Raw genomic sequence first — 25,676 nt, forward strand, 5'->3', positions numbered from 1 at the left:
AAAATTTATGGGACATAATGAAAGCAGTTCTGAGAGAGAGGACCATAGCATTACAGCCCTACGTCAAGAAGTCAGAACAATCTCAAATAAACAATCTAGCTGTGTACCTAAAAGAACTAGAAAAAGAATAAACAAAGCCCACAGTAAGTAGAAGGAAGGGAATAATAAATATCAGAGCAGAAATAAGTGACATAGAAACTAAAAAATTGCCAAAGATCAATGAAACCAACAGTTGGTTCTTTGAAAAGATAGACAAGATCGATGCACCATTAACTAGACTTATCAAGAAAAAAGAGAGAGAAACTTCTGGCCAAGATGGAGGCATAGATAGATAGACTGTGCCTCCTCATACAAGGACAACAACACACTTAAAAACAAAAAAACAACTGGAACTGCCAGAAAACTGAACTGTATGGAAGTCCAATAACTAAGGAGTTAAAGAAGAAACATTCATCCAGACTGGTAGGAGGAGTGGAGATGGGCAGCCAGGGCAGAGAGGACTTGGGCAAGGTGGCAGCTGGCAGACCAGGTGAGGCGGTGCCTGGTGGAGCAGGCAGTCCCACATTTGTGTGCAGGTGAACCATGAGAAAAAACTGGGGAGTGAGACAGACTGTGCAACCCAGGGTTCCAGTGTGGGGAAATAAAGCCTCAAAACCTCTGCAAAACCTGTGGGGTTTGAGGTGGCGGGAGGAGCTCCCAGCTTCACGGGAGAGTTTATTGGAGAGACCCACAGGGTCCTAGAACATATGCAAAACCATCCACCAGAGAATCAGCACCAGAAGGGCCCGATTTGCTTGTGGGTAACAGAGGAATGATCAAAATCAGATTGAGAGCCAAGCAAGAATCATTGTTCCCTCTCAGACACCTCCCCCACAAACAGGGTCACAACTCAGTGACATGGGTTGCCCCACCCTGGCAAATACCTGAGGCTCTGCACCTTACTATGAAATAGGCATGCCAACACACACACACACACACAAATAACAAACAACAAAAAAAGGCCCAAATAAAAGAACAGATCAAAGCTCCAGAAAAAATACAACTAAGTGATGAAAAGATAGCCAGTCTATAAGATGCACAGTTCAAAACACTGGTAATCAGGCTGTTCACAAAAATGGTTGAGTATGGTCACAAAATTGAGTATGAAGTGAAGGCTACGCAAAGTGAAATAAAGGAAAACGTACAGGGAACCAACAGTGAAGTGAAGGAAACTGGAACTCAAATCAATGGTTTGGAACAGAAGGAAGAAATAAACATTCAACCAGAACAGCATGAAGAAACTAGAATTAAAAAGAGTGAGGAGAAGCTGAGAAACCTCTGGGACAACTTTAAACATTCCAACATCTGAATCATAGGAGTGCCAGAAGGAGAAGAGGAATAGCAAGAAATTGAGAATTTATTTGAAAAAATAATGAAGAAGATCTTCCCTATTCTGGCAAAGAAAATAAACTTTCAGGAAGTCTAGGAAGCTCAGAGTCCCAAAGAAGTTGGACCCAAGGAAGCACACACCAAGGCACATCATAATTACACTATTCAAGATTAGAGATAAGGAGAGAATCTTAAAAGCAGCAAGAGAAAAGGAGACAATTACCTACCAAGAGTTCTCATAAGACCATCAACTGATTTATCAAAAGAAACCTTCCATGCAGGAAGGGGCTAGAAAGAAGTATTCAAAGTCATGAAAAGCAAGGACCTACATCCAAGATTACTCTATCCAGAAAAGCTTTCATGTAGAATGGAAGGGCAGATAAAGTGCTTCCCTGATAAGGTCAAGTTAAAGGAGTTCATCATCACCAAACCCTTATTATATAAAATGTTAAAGGGATTTATATAAGAAAAAGAAGATGATCAAAAACATGTACAGTAAAATGACAACAAACTTACAACTATCAACCTTTCAATCTAAAAAAACAAACTAAGCAAACAAGAACAGAATCAGAGGAGAACAGAATCACAGAAATGGAAATCACATGGATGGTTATCAAAAGGGAGGGGAATTGGAGAGAATGGGAAAAAGATACAAAGAATAAGAAGCATAAATGGTAGGTAGAAAATAGATAGGTGGAGGTTAAGAATAGTATAGGAAATGTAGAAGCCAAAGGACTTATATGTACGACCCATGGACATGAACTTAGTGGGTGGAATGATGGTGAAAGGGTGGGTGCAGGGTGGAGAGGAATAAAGGGGGAAAAGGAGCCCCTGTTACAGCACAACTAATAAAGTATATTAAAAAATAAAAAGAGAGAATCCAAATAAATAAAATCAGAAATGAAAGAGAAGAAATAAAAATCACAGAAATACAAAGGATTGTAAGAAAATACTATGAGCAACTGCATGCCAAGAAATTGGAAAACCTGAGTGATATGGATAAAGTGCTAGAAACGTATTGTACAATTTTCCAAAACTGAATCAGGAAGAATCAGAAAACCTGAATAGCCCAATTACAAGTAATAAAATTGAAACTAATCAAAAAACTCCCAGCAAACAAAAGTCCTGGACTTGATGGTTTCACAGGTGAATTTTACCAAACATCCAAAGAGCTAACCCCCATTCTTCTCAAACTATTCCAAAAAATTCAAGAGGAGGGAATACTTCTAAGCTTTTTTTTTATGAGGCCACCATTATCCTAATTCCAAAACCATATAAAAACATTACAAAGAAAGAAAATTATAGACCAATATTTCTGATGAAGATAGATGATACAATTTTCAACAAATATTAGCACACCAGATCCAGCAATACATTAGAAAGATCTTACACCATTATCAAGTGGGATTTATTCTGGGGATGTAAAGTTGGTACCGTATTCAAACTATAAATCTTTCTTTAAGTGTAGATTTAACAACAACTCATGATTATGTATCCTAACCTGTATTGGATACATAGCATGATAAAGAAATAAACATTTATTAAGTCACTTAACTTTTGTTTGTTGTTACCAGGGCAGAACCTTGACTCTCCTGACTGATTCCTTATGTTTTTATATTTCCTTGTATGTTTCAAGTTCACTTGAGTATAGTTTGATTTTTAAAGGGTACTCTACATTCTATACTTTGAGTAAATACCTTTATGTTATTTCAGAAATTGTAGGCTTTCATTTCTTCCTCTGAGGTAGGTAGATTATGTAAATTAATTGAGCAGGCCAGTGTTAGACACCAGGGAATAGTAGGAAAAATGGAAAATTGAAGAGTTAATCTCTATGTAAAGAGAGCAACTAATATTTTGTATTTGAAGGGTACTAAAGAAGCTGTTATGTGGGTGTTTCTTTGTCTTTGTTTTCGGTGGGAGTGGATAGGAATTTTTTATGTATGTAAAAAGCTTAATAAACTGGGAAATTTACTAGCAACTGCCATTGAAATGTAGCTATGTGTAGAGTATTGGTGACTTCTTTATATTGGCTTTTAAAACAGTGTGAAGTAAAATGAACCAAACAAAACACTAAAATGTGGTCATTTCTATCTTCTTTTTCCGGTTATCTCCCCTGCAGAAGGCCGATGTCATGGATTTGGTTAAAAGGCACACAGGGACCATCACTCTGGCCATCGGGGTTGGTGCCAGTGATGTGGGGATGATCTGACGGCCTGTGTGAGTGTGGGAATCCGTGGGAATGAGGGCGTGCTGGCCCCCAGCAACTCAGTTTATGCCGTCGCACAGGTCAGCTACATGGTGATCAGCAGGGCACGGAAGGTGCGGAAGAGCTTTAGTGCCTCACCCTTTAAGTTGCTTTCCACGTGAAACAACTAGCACAGTCGGGGTTCTTTAGTTTTGTCTTATTGCACTTTGCAGCAGTAAAGGCTTCCCTTCACCAGCTGTGAAGTTGGTCAGACTCATGCCACCAAGAATCTGTAACTCTGCTGTTACAATCTCCAAATCCCAAACCTCTCCAAACTGTAACATTTGCTTGGCTTTGTGGCGTCTCTTGAGGAAGATTTCTTAAAGACTTATAGTCTCCCTATTTATTTAAAGGAGGCACTGCCTTTTGGCAGGCATTTTTAAAGAATGATAAACTTAATTCTTTTAGAGCAGTTGTAGTTTCACAGCAAAATTGAGCAGAAAATATGAGTTCCCATGTCCTCCCTGTCCCCACATATGCAGAACCTCCCCCACTGTCAACAGTCCCACCAGAGGGGTACATTTGTCATAATTTGACCTATGTTGACATGCCTGTAATCACTCAAAGTCCATAGTTTACACTGAGAGTCACTCTTGGAGTTGTCCATTCTGTGGGTTTGGACAAATGCATACTGACATGTGTCCACGTTATACAGAGTAGTTTATTCTGCCCTAAAAGTCCTCTGTGCTCCACCTATTTATTCCCCAGACCCATGGCAACCGCTAGTCTTTTTACTATCTCCATAATTTTGCCTTTTCCAGAATGTCATATAGTTGGAATCATACAGTATATGATCTTTTCAAATTGGCTTCTTTCACTTAATAATGTGCATTTAAGTTTCCTCCATGCCTCTTACGGCTCAATAGCTCACTTCCTTTTAGTGCTTTCTTTTCATTGTCTGGATATACCACAGTTTATTTACCCATTCACCGAAGTTAAAGGCACCTCGGTAATATCCAAGTTCTGGCAATAATGTATCAAGTTGCTATGAACATCTAGGTTTTTGTGTGGATATTGTTTTCAGATCCTTTGGGTAAATACCAAGGAGTGTAACTGCTGAATCATATGATAAAAATAAGTTTCGTTGTGTAAGAAACCACCACAATGTCTTCCACAGTGGCCATGCCATTTTAGGGAAGGCCTTGAAGAAGAGTGTGTGGTCCTGTAACTGGGCGGCCTGGGGTCTGGCTGCTCGTCACTGCTGTGTACGAACAGTACATGAAGCTTTGTGGGAAAATAAGTTTTTATTAACAGGGTACCTGTTTTGAGGGGGCTGGGAGCATTCCTGCTCTAAGCTGACCTCATCTGCAGAACACAGAAAGCCAGCCACCCCTGGGGAAGATTAAAGACCAAATCCATCCCGAGAACTTCCCCAATATTGCTTATCTGTAGCCCAAGTGCGCATTCTCTCTCTCTCAATCTCTCTCACCAGAGTCGCTATCTCCTTGTAGTTTTGCATGTCACTCCTTGCTTCAGGGTGCTGGAGTGACCAAAACTCAGGCTGCCCAGCCCCCCTCGCTCCCTACACTTGTTCCCCACCTCCCCAAACGCCCCGTGTAGAGGTGGTACTAGTCTTCAGGGTTCGAGGCCTCTCCTCCGCCCTTCAAGCCTGCAGAACCCTGGCTGGAAGCAGGAACAGTGGTAGTGGCAGCAGCTCCCGAAGGAGCGCACAGGGGCAGTTTCCTGAGTGGGCAGGGCGCAGGGCGTGCCTCCTGGCTGCGAATCACCCAGGGTCGGCAACCCGGTCTCCTCCCTTTCTCTGTTCCAGCTGAGCTACGCTCTGTTCCAGGCAGGCCAGGGAGCATTGGGGAAGGGGCAGGGGAACCTCCCCATCCCACTCAGTCTCCCACCCGACTGTGAGCTGGAGCCTCTGCAGGCCCACCGACAGCCAGGGGAGGGCGCTGCAAAGCGTGCACTCCGCTCGAAGACCGCCCCCAGAATTCCCTGCGTGGCATGCGTTGCAGTCCTCTGATTACAATCCCTGCATGTTTAATAGTATTTGCTGCTCATCAAGGACATCTCCTGCTTCTACATTTGTAATATTTTAACTTTTGAAGGATATAATATCGTAGTCAACAATTTAATATTGGCTTTTAAAGGATATAATATTTTCATCACATTTAAGCAATCGAAATAACACTTCTCATTCTTGGTGAATTCAGGAGCCACATGTAGCTCCCAGGGAGTGACTGCAGGGTCCCGGTGGGTCACCCCTGTTGGGGCCATTCTTACAGTGGCTGTGTCTCTAAGAGGAAGGCGATTCAGCAACGTGTCCACGGGAAGCGGATGCCTAAAACTATAGTGGTAACAACATGGAGTTCCAGGGTTTGGCAGCAGAAATGAAGAGCTGCTGCCCCAGTCTTTGATTCAAATCTGCCCTGAGAGTCTCTGTACTCATGGATTAAGTGTCCTGGTTTTTATAGAAGGGAAAATGGGGGCTGCCGTGTACTAGGAATCCAGGTTAAGGACAGTGTCAGTAGGTTATGATCAAAGGCACCTGTATGTGTAAACAAGGACATGGCCATGGCGAACTCATGTGTTTCCTTTCCTTAACTGCTGTTGGGATATGTGCTTTCTATGGTCTCAGCAATATATGTGACATGAGCCTTGAACTACTAAATGCCATTGTAGGGTAAGTGGAGGCCGTCTGGCTTCTCACCCAGGTAGCTAAGGGGAACAGCCAGTGTTCCCATAGCCTCCGAGGGGCCTGATAACTAGTGTTCTCATGGCCTTGAGACTGGGCCGGATAAACTGTTCCCGTGACATGAAGTGGGCTCACATGCACGGAATTATGTTGTGTTCTGGCAGTTTTCCAGCTTTGTTCCCCTCTGGCACTTAAACAGGTGGGGACTCCGTGCTGGGGGCGACGGTGATGAGAGACACACAAGGGGACAGGTGCCACGATGGGTGCCATGCTGGGGAGCAGGGGCCATGACATGAGACACGCAGGTAGACATGCAGTTTGCAGTGTGTGTGGCTTGCCCACCCGTGAATAAAGGCATGCCAGACATCCCAACGGCTCCGTGAATATTTTTCCATCTGCATGAATAGCATGGATCTGCCTGGCCTCGAAGGGTCCCGACACAGCCATAGACAGAGACCTGGCAGAAATCAGATGTTTCGAGGTCCCAGGGAATGTTTACCATCTCCTCAAGTATGTCTGGGGGAGGCGATTCCGGTCTTTTCTTTTAAAACCAACTGTTAAAGGGGTTTAGAATCCTTAGGTTGTTCCCTTGAAAGTTAAAGTTTGAGAGAAATGGAGAGAGAGAGGCAGGGTTTTCTGAGTCTGCCGGGTGCCCCAGACCACCGTCTGTCCACATCAGCAGAACACAACACGCTGCTGCCTTCCCGTCTGAATCTTCCTTGACCTTGGTTATTGGCTCTCTTCTCATTGCTGCATTTATGACTGGGCAGACGGCCCATGATTTCTGGCTTGCTTTTTTTCCCCTTTCTCCCACCCCTGTGGTGACACTTTAAGCCACATCAATTTTATTCCATCTTTTAGCTGAGAGCAGCTTTGTCGAGAGGTAGGGAGAGGGTACTCAGCCATGGTGTGGGCCATTTCATTCTTTTCCCACAGTGAGTCTTAGCCTCAGTACCTTAGCGGACTTCCGTTTCTGCCCCTTCTGCTTCCCACCCTTGGGTCGTAGGCCAAAGCAGCGGCCCCGACGCCCATCTTTTCCTTTGCTGCCTCTCGGTAATGCACACCTTTCCCTTTTCTCAGAGCATATCGGTATAACACACTGCTCATCACCTGGATGACTCTATTTTCTGAAAACAGTAAATTATTCCCTTACCCCTTCTAGACCTCTTAATGTTTTAAAAACATTCCAAGAAATAGAACATTGATTTAAATTTTTCCCCCTGCAAATAAATTATTGCAAAGCTAAAAATTGTGGCGATAGGGATGCTTGTCCAAACTTGTGATAAGTTTTAGGTAAAAACAATCACCTTCCTTCTTTAATTCACATATTTTCAGTTTAGCTGTTTATTTCATGGTTCAGCATCTCCCTCCTCCTGCCCCCTCATGTTCCAAACTCTTAGTCTTTTCTGAAAGGTTAATGTTTTCCCACATGCACTGTCTGCCACTTGGAAGTCATCATCTAATTTTTGTAGTCACTAAATTACTGAATTACCTTATTTCATGGAATAACTCTTCTGAATATTCATTCATTCAGAAAATGTTTACTGAGTGCCCACCACATTTTAGGCATGCTTCTGGGTGCTCAGGATTCATCAGTGAGCAAAGTAGACGGTGAGGTCCACTCTTACAGAGCTTCCATTCTAGGAGAGAGATGAAGATAAACAGCAATTAGAACAAACAAAGTGGTAAGTGCCGTGGACAAGGAAAAGGCAGATGAGAGTAAGACAGCTTAGGAGTGCGACCGAAGTTACGTTTACCTGCCTTTTTCATTTAAATTTTTATTTAGTATAGAAAACAGAGAACTGATTCCTATAAGCCTTTGTAGCTGTACATTATTGCCAAGGTTTAGAAGGGGACGGAGGAGGGGGAACTTAAAAGCTGACTAAAGCATGTAACCCATGAACCCCGATCGCCGGGGCACCCAGATTAGCTGAGCACCCACTGTAGCCTTGGCTCAAGTGTATAGGACACACTTACTAACAAACTTACTAACAACTTTGTTTCCTGCATACATGGGACATTCAGCTGAGCGAGGCACCTGCTTGCAGCTCTGTGCTTCTGAGTTTCATGAATAAACTTGCCACCACATTTCCACTGTATGGGTTTGTCTCTTGCTTGAATTTGACTCTTGTGAGTGTGGCAAGAACTGAGAAACAGGTTCGTGGGGGGTGGGCCCTGCTGCGGGTCTCTCCTGGAGAACCCACATACCTGATCAGACAAAAAAATTGGGGACTGAGCCTGAGGTTCTTGTTTCCAATATGATATCCTTTCATTAAATAGTTCTCACCCCTTCTAACGATTAAGATCCTAGCTGTCTCTCAGATTAACTTCAAAACCTTGTACATGACAAGAGAAAATCCAGACAGCATTTGCCGTGCAAAAAAGTGATATATAACTTTTCTAATGACAAAGAAGTTTATTTTACAAAGCTTAAAAAATCCCTTCCTATTAAACTGCTGTGTCAGGTCACAGAGTATCGTTCTCCTCACCTTCTGTGTGGCGTTCTCTACAGCACAATTGCTCAGCTGTGACTCGCTGGGGAAGTGACATTTTGTGGGTCTTATCTTTAAATGGTAGGTTTGCTTGAAGCTGAATTGACTGTTCACTTCTCTCTTTTCGCTTAGCTACTCGTTGGAGAAGCTTCTGTTGGTGCATGGAGCTGGGAATCATTTTTGAGTGACCAAAGACATATTGTGCCGTTTCTACAAGAATGTTGTGTTATATGTTGCTGAGCTAAAAAAAAAAAAAAAGACAGTTTAAAAAAATGTATTTATTTATTTTTAGAAAGCAAGGAAGGGAGTGAGAGAGAGAGGGAGAGAAACATCAATATGTGGTTGCCTCTCATGCGCCCCCTACTGGGGGCCTGGCTCACAACCCAGGCATGTGCCCTGACTGGGAACCAGCGGCCCTTTTGTTTGCAGGTCATCATTCAATTCACTGAGCCACACCAGCCAGGGCTAGATACATTTTTTAATTGAGGAGTCATGTCTTTTCTTTTTTTAATTTTATTTAGTTATTTTGCAAGTACAGTTTTTTGTCTATTTCTCCCATCCCAGCCCCGCCCCCCCGCCCCGTCTCCCCCCCTCCCTCCCATCCCCCCCCCAGTCCTCATCCCTGTGTCTTTCATACTTGTTCCTCAAAATCCCTCCCCATTTTTCCCCTTAAATTCCCTTCCCTCTCCCCTCTGGTCGCTGCCCACTTCTTCTCTATTTCAGTGTCTTTGTTTTTATCCTGTTTGCTTGTTTATTTTGTTGTTTAGCTTCTTTTCTTTGACATAGACCTCGATAGTTATTGCTACATAATCCTGCTTTAAGATTTTGCTCACATAAAATTCATTAGTACAAATTGTTATGTCCAGCAAAGTATGTTATGATATCATGATGACTCATTGACATAATCTGTGATTTAAAAAATAACCTATTCCAAATAACCTATTTGGAACCGTTGTGCATCTCTGCCCGTTCTAGATCCTTCCAGTGATTAGAGGCACACACAATTTCTGGTTTTTTTTTTCGTTGTTCTCCTGACATGGCAGGTCTTTGTCAGGAAGCCATTGCTGCCTTCCCAGCACCCTTCCGTGGGATAGGGGAGGCCTTCTGCTTTTCAGATGCCCTCACTTTCCTTTTGTGTTACTGCTACAATTTAGCATTGGTGTTTAAAAAAAAGTGGGAAGAGATGAACTTGCATCGTCTCCACACCAAACAGAAGTAAATAAACCTGTCCCTGTTCACCTCCTTTTCTTTCTGGGCAGCTGGGCTGTGGCTTCCAACGCTGCAGCTGGCGCTCTGCTCACACCTGCCTCTGGTCCCCGCCCAGCGCACTGATGGAATTCTAGGCAGCGAGTCCTCTCTTTTCCTGAAAATGAATGATGTAAGTATTCTGTAACTGGAGTCTGACAAACACATGGCAAACATGTGTTTGTTGCTTCTGAAAAGCATGTTTTTTATGGTGTGTAGTGTATATGGGCGAAGGTACACCGTGAATCCTCTAACCACCATGCTGACTTAAAAATTTTCTGTATAAGCCTTAAGAAATGTATTTTTAAATATTTTATTTTGAAATAATAATAGATTCGCAGGAAGTTACAAAACATATTTACAGGAGGTCCTGTGAGCCCGTCGCCCACTTCCCCTCAAACTTAGTGTGCAACCGCAGGACAATATGAAACCAGGAAATTGGTACTGGTTCAACCCACAGAGCTCATTCAGACTGCACCAGTTTTATGTACACTAGTGTGTGTGCATGTCTTTGTGTGTGTCGCTCTACATACACGTAACACGGGGATTTTATCCCCGTGTTGATTTATGTAACCACCACGGTGGTTAGTACAGACCCGTTCCATTACCACAGGGGTGTCCTTCATGCTACACCTTTATGTTCACACATGGCCCTGGTCTCTGGCAGAGAGGGACCATTAATCTGTCCTCCATCCTTATAATTTTGTTCTTTCAAGAGTGTCGTGAAGGTGGAGTCATATAGTAGGTAACCTTCTGGGACTGGATTTTCTTTCTCTTGATATGACTCTGTTCAGGTCCACTCCAGTTGTTGCGTGTATCAGTCATTTGGTCTTATTATTGCTGTGCAGTACTCCACAGCACAGATGGGACATGGCCTGCCGTCCCCCTGTTGAAGGACATTTGTGTTGGTTTCAGTCTGGAGGTGTTACAAATACAGTTACTATGGGTGCTGTATATAGGTTTGTGTGTAAATATAAGTTTTTACTTATTTAGGATAAATATCCATGAGTACAATTGCTGGGTCATATGGTAAGTGCATCTTTAGTTTCAAAAGAACACGTCAAATTATTTTCCAGAGTGACTTTACCATTTTTATTTTCTAACAATAAAATATCTGTTATCTTGTTTCTCTAGATCTTTGCCAGCATTTGGTGTTACCACTGTTTATTATTTTAGCCATTCTGGTAGGTATGTGCTGATATCTCATTGTGGTTTTTAATTGCATTGTCTTAGTGGCTCATAATGTTGAACATCTTTTTATGTACTTATTTGCTAAATGCCTATCTTCTTCAAGGAAATGTCTCTTCATATATTTTGTCCACTTTCTAACTGGGTTGTTAGTTTTTTTCACTGTTAAGTTTTGAGAGGTTTTCACATGTGCTAGATATTAATCCTTTGTCAGAAGTGGAGCTTGCAAATATTTTCTCCCAGTCTGTATCTTATCCTTTCATTGTTCTAATGGAGTCTTTCAGAGAACCAGAGCTTTTTATTGTGATGGGGTCCAAATTATAAATTTTTCATTTTATAAATCATGCTTTTGGTGCCATGCCAAAAAACTTTTTGCTTAGCTCTAGATTCCAAATATCTCCCTATAAGTATTTTTTAAAGTCTCGTGTTTTACATTTAATTTCATTGTCCATTTTTAGTTAATTTTTGTGTACAGTGGGAGTTTTATACTATCTTTAACTACAGGGTGGTGCAAAAGTAGGTTTACACACCTGTAGTTAAAAGTTGTTCACATAGGAAGTAATATAATACTTAATAAATAATAATACAAAAATAAATTTTGTGTTTTTTGTACTCACAACTGTAAACCTACTTTTGCTTCACCCTGTAATTTGCCTTTGGATGTCCAATTACTTCAGTACCATTTGATGAAGTCTACCTTTCTTCTATTGAATACCTTTGTAAAAAATCAGTTGGACAAATAATAAAGAAAAAGAAAATACAAAATGGCTTATAACTAAGAAGGAGATTGGATCAGTAATCAAAAACTTTCCAACAAAGAAATGCTCAGGACTAGATGGCTTCACTGGTAAATTCTGCCACTAATTTAAAGGAAAATTAACACCAATCCTCCTCAAACTCTACCAAAAAAATTAAAGAGAAGTAAATACTCCCCAAGTCATTTTATGAAACCAGCATTACCCTCAAACCAAAGCCAGGGACACTACAATAAAAGAAAACAACTGACCAATATCCCTGATAAGTGCTGATGTAAAAATCTTAAAAAGAAAATACCAGCAACTTGAATACAACAGTACATTAAAAGGAATATACACTATGGCCAAATAAGAATAATTCCTGGAATGCAAACATGATTTAGTATATGAAAATCAGTAAGTGATGGAAAATAAAACGCACAAAAATCTCAATTGATGCATAAAAAGCATTTGACAAAATTTAACAGTCTTACATGATAAAAGCAGTCAACAAACAAGGTAGAGAGGGAAACTACCTCAAAATAATAGAGGTCATATGTGAAAAGCCAGAAGCTATCATCACACTCATTGATGAAAGACTAGATGCCTTTCTTTAAAATCAGGAACAAGACGAGGATGCACCACCGCTTGTCACTTCTATTCAACATAGTACTGAAAGTTCTCACCAAAACAATTAAGCAAGACAAAGAAGTAAAAGGCATTCAAAATCAGAAAGGAATAAATAAAATTACCTCTGTTCAGAGATGACATGATCTTGTAAGTAGAAAACCAAAAAGACTCCACAAAAAAACACTCAGAACTAATAAATGAGTTCAATAAACTTGCAGGCTACAAAATCTGTACATTGAGAATGAACTATCTGAAAAAGAAATTAAGAAAAAAATCCCAGAGACAAGACCATACAACAGAGTAAAAATAGCCTGTACAAGGAATGGTGTTGGGAAAACTGGACTGGTACAGGCAAAAAAAAAAAAAAAATGAAACTAGGCCACCAACTTACACCATGCACAAGAATAAAGTCAAAATAAATAAAAGACTTAAATATAAGTCATGAAATCCTAAAAGTCCTAGAAGAAAACATAGTAAAATCTCTGAGATCTCTCTGAGATTTTAGCAATATTTTCACACATACATCTCCCAGGGCAAGGGAAACAAAGGAAAAAATAAACAAATGGGACTGCCTCAAAATAAAAACCTCTGAAGCAGCAAGAAATAAGGGGACAGTCACCTACAAAGGGATTCCCATCAGACTGTCAGCAGATTTCTCAAAAGAGACCTTACAGGCAAGAAGGGGCTGGAAAGAAGTATTCCAAGTCATGAAATCCAAAGACCTACAACCAAGATTGCTCTATCCAGCAAAGCTTTCATTTAGAATGGAAGGACAGGCCTGGCTGGTATAGCTCAGTGGACTGAGCGTGGGTCTTCGAACCAGAGGATCGCAGTTCAATTCCCAGTCAGGGCACACGCCTGGGTTGCAGGCCAGTTCCCAACAGGGTATGCATGAGAAGCAACCATACATTGATATTTCTCTCCCTCTCTCCTTCCCTTCCCCTCTAAAGATAGAACGGAAGGACAGATAAAGTGCTTCTCAGATAAGATCAAATTCAAGGAGTTCATCATCATCAAGCCCTTATTATAAAATGTTAAAGGGACTTATCCTTATTATATGAAATGTTAAAGGGACTTATCTAAGAAAAAGAACATAAAAATATGAACAGTGATAGGACAGCAAACTCACAGTTATTAACAACCACACCTAAAACAAAAGCAAACTAAGAGGACAGCTAGATCAGGAGCAGAAACATAGAAGTGAAAATCACATGGAGTGTTAGCAACAGGGGAGTGGGAGGAGAGCAGGGGAGAAGGTACAGAAAATAAGTAGCATAGATGGTAGGTAGAAAATAGAAGGGGGGCAAGAATAGTATGGGAAATATAGAATCTAAAGAACTTGAGACACGTGGTCATAAACTAAAGGGGGGGAATGGTGGGGGAGGGGTGTGCAGGGTGGAGGGAAAGGAAGAGGGGGAAGTGGAACAATTCTAATGGCATAATCAATAAAATATTTTTTTTTAAAAAAAAGCCTCTGCACAGCAAAAGAACCATCAAAAACAGAAAAAGGAAACACTGTATGGAAGAACATATTGAACATATTGGCAGTGAAACATCTTAAGGGTTTAATTTCCAAAATATATAAACAGTTTATACAATTCAACATCAGGAAGACAAACAATCCAATTTAAAGATGAGCAAAAGGCCTGAATAGACACTTCTCTAAAGAAGGCATATAGATGGCCATTAGACATATGAAAAAATATTCAACATCACTAATCATCAGAGAAACACAAATGAAAACTACAGTGAGGTACCTGTAGGTACAGTGAGGTACCAGCCTCATACCTGCCAGAATGGCTACCATGAAAAAAATCAACAAACAACAAGTGCTGGTGAGGATGAAAGGGAACCCTAGTGCACTGTTGGTGGGAATGCAGACTGGTGCCGCCACTGTGGAAAACAGTATGGAGTTTCCTCAGAATCTTACAAGTAGAACTGTCCTTTGACCACCTAGTGACTCTACTTCTTGGAATATACCCTAAGAATACCAAAACACTAATCAGAAAGAATAAAGCACCCCTATGTTAATAGCAGTGTTATATTTACAAAATAGCAAGATCTGGAAACAGCCTAAGCCCATCAGTAGGTAAATTAAAAAGCTATAATACAGTTACACAATGGAATACTATGTGGCCATAAAAAAGGAAATCTTACTGTTTGTGACAGCATGGATGAACCTGGAGGGTATTATGCTAAGTGAAATAGGCCAGTCAAAGAAAGACAAGTACCAATCCTGACTGGTGCAGCTCAGTGGACTGGGTGTAGTTCTGTGAACCAGAAGGTTGCTGTTTCCATTCCCCATAGGGGCACATGTCTGGGTTTCGGGTCAGGTCCCCATTTGGGGACATGTGAGAGGCAACTGATGGATGTTTCTCTCCCTCTCTTTCTTCCTCCCTCCCCCTCTCTCTAAAAATGAATAAATAAAAATCTTAAAAAAAGAAAAAAGAAAGACAAGTACCATATGATGTTACTTATAGTGGATTCTAATGAACGACATAAACTGACAAACAAAATAGGAACAGAGGCATGGGTACATAAGAGACTGACAGCTGTCAGATGGAGGGAAAGTGGGGACTAGGTGCAAGAAGGTGAAGGGATCAGGCAAAGAACATAGTTGCACAATGTGTAGGCACAGATGACAGTGTGGTGACGGCCAGAGGGAAGGGGGGTGGGGCTGGGTGGAGGTGGGCAAAGTCAAGGGGAATGGGCACATCTGTAGTAGTGTCAACGATAAAAATAAAGTTAAAAGAAGAAACAACAAGACTGGTTGCTTACCTCTTTGTTTGCACCCTCTGTGATCAGAAACAGCAGAGCGAGCAGAGAGCCCCGGTATATTGGGAACCGGGTCCTTTCGCCTACCCTGTTCCCACAAGCTCTGTGCACAGGGCTCTAGGAATACACATACAGCCGTCTGTCACATGGTTGGAGGTAGTGAATAAGCAGCTGCTGCTGGGATAAGAGCTCCAATTGTTACAAAATTTACTGCAATTTACTATCCAAGTTATCTCCTGGAAGTTGCAAGCCTTCACCAGACTCCAAAGTTGCCAAATAGTTATATCTGACAGATTTGGCCAATGCAGTGGTTTTCTAGGTGAGGACACAGATTCCTGGTGCTTCCTATTCTGCCATCTTCCCAGAATCCTCTTTGTTGATTTCATTTATTTCTGATCAAATCTTTATTATTTTTCTTCCTTCTGCTAACTGTGGGCTAAGGTGTTCACTTTTCTAATCCCTTGCAATGTAAAGGTAGGTCGTTCCTCTGTGATTTTTCTATTTCTAATATGAGCATTTACTGTTATAAACTTATGTCTGAGAGCTGCTTTTGCTGCATCTCATACATTTTTATGTGTTGTGTTTTCATTTCTGTTTGCCTAACTACTGATTTTCCTTTTGATTTCTCCTTTTGCCTATTGTTTATTCAAGAGTATTATTTAATTCCCACATATTTGTGATAGTTCCAGTTTTTCTTCCATTACTGATTTTGAATTTCATACCATTATGGTCAGAAAAAATATTTTATATGATTTCAATGTCCTTATATTTGTCAAGGCTTTTATGACCTATCCAGGAGAATGTTCCATGTGGGTTTGAGAAGAGTATGTACTCTGGTGTGTTGGACATAATGTTCTTTGTACGCCTATAGGGTTCCATTGGTCTACAGTGTTATTCCCCTCAGCTGTTTCCTTACCGATTTTCTGTCAGGATGATCTTATCCATTGTTGAAAGTGGAATATTGAAGTCTCTCATTATTACTGTATTGCTGTGAATTTCGACTTTCAGCTTTGGTAATATTTGGTTTAAACATTTAGATGCTCCAATGTTGGGTACAAATAAATTTACAGTTCTTATATTCTCTTAATGAACTGACCCCTCTAATAGTACCCTTCTTTGTCTTTTGCAACCAATACGGACCGTCTATCTTACCTGATATAAGCATAGCCATTCCTGCTCTCCCTTGGTACCATTTGCATGTAATATCCTCTTTCATCCCTTTACTTTGAGTCTGTGCGTGTCCTTAAAGCTACAGGGAGTCTCTTACGGGCCCCATACTATTAGATCTTGTTTTTCTATCCATTTGGTCGGGTTGTGTCATTTGACTGGGAAATTTAGTCCATGCATGTTTAAAGTAATAATTGATAGGTTAGGGCTTACTATGGCATATTAAACAAAATTTCTTTTACTCACAGGTCCTAGAGATTGAGGACACAGCATGTAATACAGGGCCACATGGGAAGGATATCAGGGTGGTGAGGAGACAGAAGACAGGAGCAGGGGCAGCACTTAGTCCATGGGAAAGCGGGTCCGGGCAGGGGGAACAGCCTAGGACTGGCTAATTCAAACAAGCCGTGCCATGCTTGGGGCTATAGGGGTGGTTGCCAGTTGGCTGGTGCCTGGCTGTGGGATGATTAAACCAGAGGAATAGTGCCTGCTGGGATGTATGGGCCAGACAGAAGAGATATGCGTGTGGATTGGTTAGTTTGCATAGCAAAGCACTATCCCAGCAGAACCTTGTTACCTGTAAGAATTGGCTAGCCCTGTGAAGGGCACATGGAAAGTTTTTTTTTTTAACAGGCCAAAGTATCATAACATATATAAAATTAAAAATATATACAATAGAGAGCCTTATCTGGTCTTGAGTCAGTACTGTCCTTATTGAATTAAAGTGGTTAGACAACCAGCAATTTAACCTGCTAAGCAGAGAGAAGAGTGAATCCTCCCAGGAGATGTAATGACATCATTCATGCCTTGCACACGATGCCTGGCAGCAAAATAGCTGCATTGCCAGGTCATGTACCACTGAACCATCTCTATGCTCCTGGGATAAAACCTATTTGATCAAAATTTTTGTTTTGTTGTTTGTAGAATATACTATTAAATTCAGCTAGCTAACACTATATTTAGGGTTCATGTGCTATGTTGATTTTGTAGGTTCAGATTCACATGATCATATTCATATTTCTGGCATCTTCAGATTTTTATGGACGAGAGAAAACTAAAAGCTCCACTTGGTACCCAATATTGACAAACTAAAAGATTTCTATACTTTTAGTATAGAAAGATTTTAAATACTTTCTATTTCTGTTTATTTTCAGGTCAATATGATCCTGGTTTGCCCACACTTCTGGCTGGGTTTTCTCCTAGTCCCTACTATAGGCCTGATTGAAAACATAATTTGGAAGTTGTAAGTTGAAAAAAGGACGTGGTAACCAAAAATAGATTGTAGTGGTTAATTACCCTTTTCCCAATGTATGGCTTTCAAATTAAGCTAAGTGCCACTTTAAGAATATTAAGTGTCATGGAGCTTTTAAAGGAGGTAAATGCTGTCTCCATTTTGCCAGAGATTTACTAGCAACACGTTTAGAAAAAAAGATGGAATCAAATGCATGAGAGGGAAATTGGTAGTGATATTGTCTAGTTCATATGTTTTTCTGAAAAGAGTTTCATTCTTTACTCTTTGCAAGTGTGATGTGACGTATATAACTTTTATTTACATTACAGGAGCCAGAACGTAAAACCAGAGGGTCACAAATTTAAAAACTCCAATAAAACAAAAAATAGGAGGGGGATGTTTCAATTAGACAGAGATTCTTCACTTAAAAAAAATTTGAAGTAGCTCTGGCTGGTGTAGCTCAGTGGATTGAGCACGGGCCTGTGAAGCAAAGGGTCACCGGTTCGATTCCGAGTCAGTGCACATGCCTGGGTTGCGGGCCAGGCCCCCAGTGGGGGACACCTGAGAGGCAACCACACATTGATGTTTCTCTCCCACTCTCTCTCTTTCCCATCCCCCCCTCTAAAAATAAAAAAAAATTGAAGTAATCTTTCAAATATAGTCCTCCCAGCATATTTAAATATTAGATTAAGGATCCTGTTATTGTGTGTTTGTAATCAAGTATAACAGAAAGAAAAAAAAAGTTTTAAGCTGTTAGAAAGTCCTGAAATCTCTAGTGTTAAAACTATTATTAAAGGTAAAGAATCCACCAATTATAAGGTTTCAAAATTAGAAATAATGCATAAATTAGTTATTGCACATAATCTGTAACATAAAAAGCACAGCTCTAAAATGTACATTTGAAACTAATTGATAAGCAGTAAAAGGCATATTCTAAAAGGTATATTATTAATTTTGCTTTTCAATGTCCAGTTTTCCTTTGATTCCTCTATGTGTTAGGTTAAACATAATTATTTGTAAACCCCAAAATAGAAGACTGAATCTTTCTTAAAATTTCCCCGAAACATATCAGGCTTTTTCTCTGTCTGGGTGCGTTGTATATCTTTCTTTTCATTCATTTTGCTTCAACAAGAATGGTCTTGCCCGAGAGTTTAAGGAACCTTTTGAAGAGCCATTCTAATCAGTATTAACTCATCAACCAACTTAGTAATGGGAAGTGGAAAGTACTGATAAGTTTGTAATGTCTATATTTATTCATATTGTCTTACAAATAAGAGGCTTTAGAGGAGAGAAAGGCTATTATTACTTCCCTAAAGCAGTAGCCACATTGTTCCCCTCATTCCAATTGTTCTCCTTTCTAAAATCAAGCAATGAGAGCTGGATGGACAGATCTGAAAGCATGACATTTAGACATAGAAGAGGATCTCCAAAAATCTGAACCTAGGATTTATGTAGGAGAGGAGCAGTTACTAGCTCTTTTTTCATGAGAGAGGAGGGAAACTTTGCTTCCTAATGTAAACAAATGTCCATGGGAGGAGAGGGATCTTGGGTTCTTACCCTTTGAAAGGTAAATAAAATTCTCCAGGCATAACATAAAACAGATATCTTATTTTTTTTAACCCCAAGGATTTTCATTTTATTTTTATGTATATTTTATTGATTGTACTATTATAGTTGTCCCATTTTTCCCTCCCTTTATTCCCCTCCACCCAGTACCCTTCTTCTACCAGCATCCTCCACCCCTTAGTTCATGTCCATGGGTTGCACATATAGGTTCTTTGTCTTCTCCATTTCCCATACTATTCTTAACCTCTCCCTGTCTGTTTTGTACCTACCATTTATGCTTAACCCTGTATCTTTTCCTCCATTCTCCCCTAACCCCTCTGATAACCCTCCATGTGATCTCCATTTCTGCGATTCTATTCTGTTCTAGTTGTTTGCTTAGCTTTTTTTTTTAGGTTGAGTTGGTGATAGTTGTGAGTTTGTTGTCACTTTGCTGTTCATAGTTTTTGATCATCTCTTTTTCTTGGACAAGGCCCTTTAACATTTCAAATAATAATGGCTTGGTGATGATGAACTCCTTTAACTTGACCTTATCTGGGGAGCACTTTGTCTGCCCTTCCATTCTAAATGGTAGCTTTGCTGGATAGAGTAATCTTGGATGTAGGTCCTTGCCTTTCATGACTTGGAATACTTCTCTCCAGCCCCTTCCTGCCTGGAAGGTTTCTTTTGAGAAATCAGCTGATAGTCTTATGGGTACTCCTTTGTAAGTAACTCTCTCCTTTTCTTTTGCTGCTTTTAGGATTCTCTCCTTATCTTTAATCTTAGGTAACTTAATTGTGAATGCTTTGGTGTGTTTCTTCTTAGATCCAATTTCTTTGGGACTCTCTGAGTTTCCTGGACTTCCTGGAAGCCTATTTCCTTCACCAGACTGGTGAAGTTCTCCTTCATTATTTTTTCAAATAAGTTTTTAATTTCTTGCTCATGTTCTCCTTCTGGCACGCCTATGATTCAAATGTTGAAACGGTTAAAGTTGTCCTGGAGGTTCCTAAGCCTCTACTCATTTTTTTAAATTCCTGTTTTTTCATTCTGTTCTGGGTGAATGTTTATTTCTTCCTTCTGCTCTAAATCGTTTATGTGAATCCTGGTTTCCTTCTCTTCACTGTTGGTTCCCTGTACATTTTCTTTTATTTCACTTTTCATAGCCTTTACTTTTTCCTCTATTTTGCAACCTCAACCAGTTCTGTGACCATCTTGATTACCAATATTTTGAACTCTGCGTCTGATAGATTGGCTATCTCTTCATTGCTTAGTTATATTTTTTGTGGAGCTTTGATGTGTTCTTTCATTTGGGCCATATTTTTTTTTGTCTCTGGGTGCCTGTTATATTGTAAGGGGCAGAGCCCTAGGTATTCACCAGGGAGGGGCTACCCACTTCCCTGTGTTGTGGCTCTGTATGTGGGGGCGGAGTCTGAGAGGGAACAAAGCCACTTGCTTGGCTCTCAGCCAGCTTTCAGTTACTTCCTCTGCTACCCATAAGCAAATTGGGCCCTTCTGGTGTTGATTCCTGAGTGGGTGGGTTTGTGGGTTTGTATATGTTCTAGGACCCTCTGGGTCTCTCCAACGAAATCTCCTGTGAGGCTGAGAGTTTCTCCCACTTCCACAACCCCCATAGGTCTTTACAGCTAAAGGTTTTGAGGCTTTCTTTTTTTGCTCTGGACCCCTGGGTTGCATGGTCTATCTCTCTCCTCAATTGTTCCCCCTAGTTTATCTGCATGCAAATGTGAGGTCATCTGGTCTGCCAGCCACCACCTTGCCTGATTAGGTCCACCAGCCACCACCTCCTCAGCCCAGTCCTCCAGCTGCAGCCTTGCTGTGTGTCCTCTCCACCCCTCCTACAGGTCTGAACAAAGGTTTCTTCTTTAACTCCCTGGTTGTTGGACTTCCATACAGTTAAATATTCTGGCAGTTCTGGTTATTTTTTGTTTTTAAATTTGTTGTCCTTCTTTTGGTTGTGCAAGGAGGCAAAGTATATCTACCTATGCCTCCATCTTTAAACTGATAAGAACAGATACTACACTTGATCTTAGCCAAAAGGCCGAGAAGCGATATGCCTCCATCTTTAAAACGGTTGTCTTTTGAGCTCATATCATAAAATGTGTTTTCTCTACAGTTCCACAAGTCACTTTATCTTCCATGTGATGAGTTTTGCCATTTGGGGAAGAAGTCACCCTAACTTAATTAAGAGTTACAGACCCAGCTTTGTGTTAGATTTGTATTTCTGTTCATTAAAAACAATCACAACAAAAGATCTGTTAGGCAGATCTTCCATTTTGGAGGCACCTGTGATCTGAGTGCTGAAGAATGCACTGCCCCAAGGTCATTACCTTCATACCCGGGTGTTCCTAGTAGCAGAGCCGGGGCTGTTAGGGAAGCAGAAACTTGAGTTGAGTGTGGATATGTAGAAAACTCCCAGTTTAAAATAAGCACTTCATATCTAAACTAGAGCACAGATTTCCCTGGTAAGATATGTATTGGTTCTGTTTCAACCTATATTTTCTTTTGCTTACAGAATGCAGTTATTCATCATGCTGCTTATATTCCATCTGAGTATAAACTATTTCTATTATTAGATGAAATTGAAGTGTCTTCTTCTGGGAAGAGACAGCTTTCTATTAAGTACTTGGCCCAGGGGATTTTTAATTATTACATTTTAACTTTGGAAAACATGCAATATTTTCCTCCAGAGTATCGCTGACTATATATTAATCTGCATTCTACCACAAGCTTTTTAATTTAATTTCTGAAATAATTATTAAAAAACGAAGTATTAAGCACCAGATTTTGTCACTTAGAAGACAAACAAGGATGAATCGAATGTTGCTAATCTACAAGTGTGAGTGCACGTACTTTTAAATATTGTATCACTGACTATCTTGAAACTTAAATTTTTGAATCCTGGCACAGTTTGACATTATGTTTCTTTTTTAAAGTTACTAAATTCTAGCATTTAGCAGTGTAACCATTAATGAGATATCACTACGAGTTCTTAATAAAGTTAACTCCTATTTTTTCCTGCTCTTTCTCAGTCCACTTTTTATTTCTCCATCTCAAGATTGAAACTGTTAGGAATAAAAAGATTTAGAATGGAGTAGTTGGGTCATTTTGTTTTTATGGTATTTGAAAACTTCCTGGCTAATCATCGACTATTAGGCAATAAAGGGTGTATTTGGATCTTTAACCACTCACTGCATTTTTATCCTCTTAACCACCAGAGCTTTCATGTGGTATTAAACTTGGCTTTAAATATTTGGTTGGGTGCATATGATATCTGGATAATATGCCTTTCTTAAAAAGCATAAATCTTTATTTTCTTATGGAAGGATAATTAGTTTTCTTCCAAATAATTTCAAAGAATAATTAGCTGTTCTTCCAAATTGTTGATTTGACACAACATTTTTTAATAAGCTGCCATATACTCATTCATAGCACAACAAAGTTTGCAAGTTAAAGTGGCTATAAAATGCTGATTGCAAAGCCACTGAAGTCTTAGGGGCTGTGTTTTTTGTTCAGTTTTGTTTTTAACCTCACTGTACCTATTTCCTTACTAATCTATGTTTTCCTGCTTACAAAGTATTGCACAATTTAGAACAATTTAAAGTATTGATTTTTTTTTCTGAGAGAGAGACATCAATTTGTTGTTCCACTTATGGTATTTGTGCATTCACTGGTTGATTCTTATATGTGCTCTGACCTGGGATCAAACCCACAACCTCAGAGTAGTGGGACAATGACCAACCAACTGAACAACCCAGCCAGGGCCCAGAATGATTTAAAATCTCCACTAAATCCCAGGAAGACACAAATACAAATTAAGTAGAAATTAATTAATGCAAAAAATTCCAATATACAAGCGACTTCGATTTTGAAAATTGTATTACTATTAAACCAATTTCTTTTGAACTACATAGTACTTACACTAAAACAAAAATTTGAAAGATTTCACATTCCCCTTTGAATTGTGAATTCTAATACCTATATTTACCATGTCACAAAGCAAAACAAAAGTGAAAAATCTGGTATACTAAATTATCATTACTCACAGGGAAAGGGGGGCCTCAGGTAATAAAAAGACAATGAAAAATTTAGGAGTACTAATATCTGCCTTTGAAATGCAGTTGGAAGCCTGTGGAAACCTTAGCCATACTTAGTTCTATAGGAGATGCTAACATACTCAAATAAGGATTCTAATTTGAGCCCCTCGGCACCCAAGTGCACCCTTAGCTCTTTTTTGGAAATCTAGAATCTGGGGAATTATTTCACAGGAGCCACAAGCTTTAAAAGAGACCAAGCTATAACCTAAATTTAATGCCGCTGATCACATTCCAAATAATTTTAAGAGCTATTAGTATTAAATTTTAGTCATCTCACAGTTATACAATATCAAGGGGGAAAATGGTGTTCTTTACATTACTATGGAATTTACTAGTCCAAGTTTCCTGGGAAACAGTAGTGGCAGATACATCACTACTCTCCTTCCAGAAAATTCCTTTTAAATGCATTTAAGTTGTTTCCAACTTCCAAACAAATTACATTCCCAATACTCACTGACTCCAGAGATCCTTCCTTGCAAGACACTGACAACTCCCTTGCCCATCTTGCTGTCTTCCAGACCTGCAGACTTAGACTCTGGGACTCGGGTTCATCACCCACAATTCATTGCTGTGTGTATATGTTCCATTCCTCTTAGATCATTACAGTCTGAGTAGGATGTTCATGTGTGTTGACGCTCTACTTTGAGTGAACCTGCATTCAATAAAAGCCGAGTTAATAGCATAGTTACTGTGTGTGAGTCCTGTCTTTTCCTCGGTGCTGGCAGGCAACTAGCCCAGCAGTTGCCTGGCTGACTCATAGGAAAAGACTATATCACGAACAGACACTTGTAAAAGAAACTTATTAAAAGTAAAGGCATCTGCAGTCGATTGCCAGCCTACCTTTCTCAAAGCTGGTTGTTCAGACTTGGTTGTTATTTGTTGGTTGGTTGGTTTTTTAAGAAATAGAACACTAGATGGAACCCGTGGTCTGTCCATTTCCTCTCGGTGCGGCTCGCCACAGCCACTAGCAGCTTTGGGTGTTACCATCCAACTGCTGAGGTAAGCACCTAGCTGGAATGAAATACAATTTCCAGGGGAATTTCCTCCTGAAGATATATACAATCACGCACAAACTATAAGACCAGGTTTTACTCGAATTGTTGTTTGGGTTTTTTTAACCCAAGTCGGCATTTTGTCCAGTTCTCTTAAAGCCTTTACATTTATGGAACGGTACCCACAGAGACCAGCAACATTTAATGCGCTGAAAGCTAAAACCAAAATTAATTAATATGCCCTTAGACAAGTCACATCTCTAGAATTTTACCCCCTGCAGAACAAGGAGGCTGTCCCGAGGGTTTGCTGGAGTCTTGACATCTAGAGCCCTCATTTCTATGTGGATAACCTGGAGAGACCTGGGCCTGCCCGAAGCTCTGGGAATACAGGCTGCAGCCGAGAGCTGGTGCAGCTCCTACGAAGGTGCGTGCGGAGAGTTGGGCCGAGGGAGGAGGAAGGTGGGTACCAGCGTAGTCTTGGGTTTGAGCCGTTTCCTCCGTGCTGAAGCTTCCTTACATGCTCACCCGAATGCTTCCACTTGGGCTAAACGTTCAAGAGCCAGAGAAGCTGAATACCGCATTTAGAGGGAGGGAAGCCCAAAGCTGCAACCCGCCCCCCCCCAGCCGTACCCATATTCGTGGTTGCCAGTCCACATTTTACTAAATGTTCCTTTAACTCCCCTACCGGGAGTGCAGCAGTGCGGTGCAGACATGCCCGGGCGGGGTCAGGGGAGGCGTTCCAGGGGTGAGGCAGGGAGGGGCGCAGGAGGGGCGGGGATCGGAGGGGCTGCGGACTCGGGCGGCGGGGAAGGGCGTGGAGGGAAGCGACCGCGCGCGGCCGAAGGGACCCGAGTTTGTGGCTCCACCTCGGAGCTACAGAATCAAAACTCTGGCGGCGTGGGGCCGCCCCTTCCGATCTGTGCTTATTGACGAGTTACTTCCCCAGGTGACTCCGATGCAAGCTGGGAGGGCGACCCGAGCCGTAGGAGGAACTGTCTGCACACACGTACACCCACCGGTCGGTTTTAGTCACTGTGAGCTGAGAGCACATGCAGGGCTTTCAAACACAGATGCGCAAACTCGCACCTTTCTGCGTTCCTCTTGTTAAGGTTTACCTGCCATTCAGAAGTCAAGGTCTTGTTAAGCTGTATGTGGAGACAGCCATGACCTGGAAGCCCGTTTCCGGAAGCTTCGCCAATAAAAAACTGGAAAAGAGCTTTCTTTAAGTTTCGAATTACGCTGCCCAGGGTGGTCCCGCATGCAGTCTGGGCCTGGAGCTAGCGCCTGGTTTCGCGGAGCCACGCGGTAAGG

The 25,676-nt window shown here is 40.9% G+C and overlaps 1 pseudogene; it reads right to left on the reverse strand.

Moving 5' to 3' along the window:
• Window positions 1-21,226: 21,226 nt before the first annotated feature.
• LOC119043232 (uncharacterized) lies at window positions 21,227-21,329 on the reverse strand (annotated as a pseudogene).
• Window positions 21,330-25,676: the final 4,347 nt, after the last annotated feature.

This window comes from Artibeus jamaicensis, unplaced genomic scaffold (genome assembly GCF_021234435.1).
Source record: "Artibeus jamaicensis isolate MK-2021 breed Jamaican fruit bat unplaced genomic scaffold, CSHL_Jam_final contig_793, whole genome shotgun sequence".
NCBI classification, from domain to species: domain Eukaryota; kingdom Metazoa; phylum Chordata; class Mammalia; order Chiroptera; family Phyllostomidae; genus Artibeus; species Artibeus jamaicensis.